The following is a 5,031-nucleotide window of genomic DNA, read 5'->3' as shown; positions in this document are numbered from 1 at the left end:
AAAAAGAAAAAGGGAAGAAAAAAAAAGAAAGAAAGAAAAAAATTTTATATGACATTTTAAAGCTACATATATATATTATTAAAAATTTTTAAATTTATATTTATATATTTTATATATTTAGGGATAGATAGGGTAGATAGATAGATTAGATTTTATTTATATTATATATATATTTATATAATTATATATATATTTTATATATATGTAAAAATATTTTTTTTATTATATTATATATATAATATTAAATTATATACAAATATTTGTGTGTGTGTGTGTGTGGGGTGTGTGTGGTTTTTGTGTATGTTTTTAAAACTTTTTATATTTTATTAATATATATTAAAAATATATATATATAAATTTTTATATATATATTTTATATATTATATGTATGTATACATAAAAGTATGTATATATATATATATATATAAAAAATATATATATATTTAAAATATTATGTATAAATAGATAAATTAAAAAATAAAATAAAACATTATCTATACACCACAACACATACACCCCATACACCCAAAAATACAAACACACCAAAACACCACACCCACACCACACACACTTTTTATATATATTTTATATAAATATTTTATATTTATTAATAAATATATATATATATATATTATATAACATGTATATACATACCACCCACAACCCCCCACACACCCCACAAAAAAAACACCAAAACACAAACTATATATATTATTATATATTATATATATATATATATTATAAATTTTTTTATAATAGTAATTTTATATAATAAATTTTTATAAAATTATATTTTTATATAGATAAATAAATATATATTACAATATCTTTTTTATTATTTAATTCCCAAAAATATATAAATTAAAATTTATATATAATTAAAATATTATTTTTATATTATATAATATAAAATTTTTAATATATTAATATTCTATATATAATTTATATTATAATATATAAAAATATGATATTGATATAAATATATTATATTTTATATATTATATAATTACATAATATGTATTTAAAAATTTTGTGTGAAAGTATATTCTTTTTTTAAAATTAAATATATTATATTTTTAAAAAATATTATTTAAAATAATATGAAATATGATTATGTAAAGAATATGATATTATATATATAAAATATATATTATATATAATAAATTTATATATTTAATTACATATGTAAGATATATATTTTGGGGTATTTTAAATTTCCCTTTATATAAAATATATATAATTTTATTTTATTTATATATAAATTATATATAATAAAATATAATTTTTTTGGTGGTGTTGTGTGTGTGTTGTGTGGTGTGTGTTTTGGGGGTTTGTGTGTATATATATATATATATATATATATATATATATATTTTATAATATATTATATTATTAAGTATATTAAAATAAAATATTTATAAAAATTTTTATAAAATTATTTTATATATATATAATATATATTAAAATTATATTATATATAATATTTAAATATATATGTTTTGTATTTTATGTATAAATAAAAAGAAAAAATTATTTATATTTTATATTTATATTTTATATATACTTTCATACATAATATAATATATATATAAAATTATATATAAAATATTATAAATATAAATATTTTAAGTATATATATAAATATAAATATATAATAAATAAATTTAAAAAAATTATATATATAATTTTTATATATTTATTAAAAATATTTTATATTTCACACAATATTAAAAGTATAAAAATACAATATATATACATATTAAAAATTTCATATATTATTATATTTTTATATAAATATATATATGTTTATAAAATATTTATGTATTTTTATGTATATATATAATTTATATATGTATTTTAAATGAAAGTATTTTTTAATATATATAAATTTTATATTTATATGTTTATATATATAAATATATATATTTTATATAATTTATATATACCTAATATATATATATATAATATTATATATATATTTTTAAAAATTTTATACATTATATATAAAAAAATTGTATTTTAAAAAATTATTTGTTTTGTATAATTTTTTAAAATATATATATATATATATTTTATATTAATATATTTTTATATCTATATTTATATATATAAATTTTTATGATTTTATTATTTTTATAAATTTTAATATATAAATATTTTATATAAAATATTTTATATATATATATTATATTTTTTGTATAAGATTTTTTTATAATATATAAAAAAAATATATATAAAAATATATATATATATATAATTTATATTTATATAAATATATTATATTTTATTTTTACCTTTACCCTATATATATATATATTTTTATATATTTTTATATATTAAAAATATTTATTTATATGTGTGTGGGTTTTGTGTGTGTGTGTGTGTGTGTGTGTGTGTTTTGTGTGTGTGTGTGTGTGTGTGGTTGGTTTGTTTGTTTTGTGTGTGTGTGTGTTGTGTGTGTTTGTGTTTTTTTTTTTTTTTTTTTTTTTTTTTTTTTTGGTGTGTGTGTTGTGTGTGTGTGTTGGGGTGTGTGTGTGTGTGTGTGTGTTTTGTGTGTGTGGTGTTGTTTGTGTGTGTGTGTGTGTGTGTGGTGTTTCGTGCGTGTGTGTGTGTTAAAGTGTTTTTTTGTGTGTGGTGTGTGTGTGTGTGGGGTGTCTTTAAAAAAAATTAAGACACTACCCAAAATTTAAAAACCGGAAATGAGGGAAAAATAACCCCCCAAAAAAAACGTGACCCAAAAAAATTATGTTTTTGGAAAACTACCCCCCCCCCTGTTTCCCCCCCGAGAGGCGAGAGAAGGAGGGAGGGGAGAGAGGAGAGAGAGAGGAGAGAAGGAGAGAGAGAAAGGGGAGAGAGAGGGGGGGAGAGGAGAGAGAGAAAAGAGAAGGAGAGAGAGAGAGAGAGGGGAAAGGGGAGAGAGGGGGAGAGAAAAGGGGAGAGAGAGAGAGAGAGGAGGGGAGAGAGAGGAGAGGAGAGAGGAAAAAGAGAAAAGAGGAGAGAGAAAGAGGGAGAGAGAGGAGAGAAGAGAAGAGGGGACGAGAGAGGGGGGAGGGAAGAGAGAGGAGAGAGAGAGGGAGAGAGGGGAGAAAAGGAGGAGGGAGGAGAGAGAGGGAGAGAGGGGATTGGAAAAGGAGAGAGAGGAAGAGAGAGATTGAGAGAGAGAGGAGAGGGGAGGAGAGGAGTAGAGATTTAGAGAGAGGGGGGAGAGAGAGATTGAGAGAGAGAGAGAGAGAGAAGGGGAAAAAGTTGAGAAGAGAAAGGAGAGAGAAGAGAGAGAGAGATTGAGAGAGAGAGGAGATTGAGAGAGAGAGAGAGAAGGAGATTGAAAAGAGAGAGAGAGAGAGAGGGGAGAGATTGGGGGAGAGAGAGAGAAAGAGGAGGGAGAAAAGGAGGAGAGGGAGTGAGAGGAGAGAGAGGAAGGAGAGAGAGAAAGAGGAGAGAGAGAGAGGGAGAGAAAGAGGGGAGAGAGAGAGAGAGAGAGAGAGGAGAGGGAAAGAGAGAGATTGAGAGGAGAGAGAGAGAATAGATTGGGAGAGGAGAAGAGACGAGAGGGGACGAGAGAGAGTTGAGAGAGAAAAGAGAGGAGAGAGAGAGAAGAGAGAGAAAGAGAGAGAGAGAGAGAGAGGGGAGGGGAGAGATAGAGAGTTTAGAGAGAGAGAGAGAGGGAGTTTGGGAAAAGAGAGGAGAGAGATTGAGAGGGGAGAGAGATAGAGAGAGAGGGAGAGAGAGAGAGAGAGAGAGGGGGGGAGAGGAGAGGGAGGGAGAGAGGGGAGAGAGAGAGAGGGGAAAATTGAGAGAGAGAGCGAGAGAGAGAAGGAGAGAGAGGAGGAGAAAGAGAGAGAGAGAAGAGAGGGGAGAAAAGGGGGGAGAGGAGAGGGAGAAGAGGGAGAGAGGAGAGAGGGAGAGAGAGGGGGAATTGATGAGAGGAGGAGAGTTGGAGAGGGGAGAGGGGGAGAGAGATTGAGAGGAGAGATTGAAGAGAAGAGAGAGAGAGATTGAGAGAGAAGAGAGAAAGAGTGAGCGAGAGAGAGAGATGAGAGAGAGAGAGAGAGAGATTGAGGGGGGGAGAGAGAAGATGGAGAGAGAGAGAGGGGGAGGGGGGGGAGAGAGATTGAGAGAGAGAGAGAGAGGAGAGAGAGAGAGGGAGGGAGAGGGGAGAGAGAGAGTTGAGAGGGGGAGAGGGGATTGAGGGGAGAGGAGAGAGAGAGATGAGAGAGAGAGAGAAGAGAGAGATTGAGGAGAGAGAGAGAGAGAGAGGGGAGAGGAGAGAGAGGAGAGAGAGAGGGGGGAAGATGGGGAGAGAGAGAGGTTGAGAGAGAGAGAGGAGGAGAGAGGAATTGAGAGAGAGAGGAGAAAAGGGGGAGAGAGGGGAGATTGAGGAGAGAGAAAGAGAGAGGAGAGAGGAGAGAGGGAGAGAGAGAGAGAGAGAGATTAGGAGAGAGAGAGAGAAGTTGAGAGAGAGAGAGGAGATTAAGAGGAGAGAGAGAGAGAGAGATTGAGAAAATGAGGAGAGGAGAGGAAAAAAGAGTTGAGAGAGAGAGAGAGGGAGAGGAGAGAGGGAAGAGAAAAGAGGAGAGGGGAAAAGGAGGAGAGGAGAGAGAGAGAGATGGAGAGAGAGAGAGAGAGAGAGAGAAGGAGAGAGAGAGAGGGAGAGAGAGAGAGAAAAAGGAGAAGAGGAGAGCTGAGGGAAAGGGGAAAAAGGGAGAGAGAGAGAGAGCGAGAGAGATAGCGGCTCGAGAAGAGAGAGAGGAGAAAGAAAGAGGAGAGAGAGAGTCCCCTTGCCTGTAGTTTGACTTCCTTAAAAGTCCGGCCTCTCCCCCTCATAAAAGCTCGGTTAACCCCCTTTTTCCCGTTTGCTTTCCTCTTTTGCGCTCTCTTGTTAGTAAAGTTTAAATTACGTTTTTTATAAATGTGGAGTAGGCAGCATTGTATTTGTGTGTCTGAGGCATACCAGTGGAAATGGTGATTGTAATGTCCGAACTTTTTTCTTGATGAATTATAGATTGGGTTTGATGATGAGGCATTTCTTTT

This window comes from Penaeus japonicus, unplaced genomic scaffold (genome assembly GCF_977035675.1).
Source record: "Penaeus japonicus unplaced genomic scaffold, GWHDUDI00000001_assembly GWHDUDI00000002, whole genome shotgun sequence".
Taxonomy (NCBI): domain Eukaryota; kingdom Metazoa; phylum Arthropoda; class Malacostraca; order Decapoda; family Penaeidae; genus Penaeus; species Penaeus japonicus.
This window is presented reverse-complemented; position numbering follows the sequence as displayed.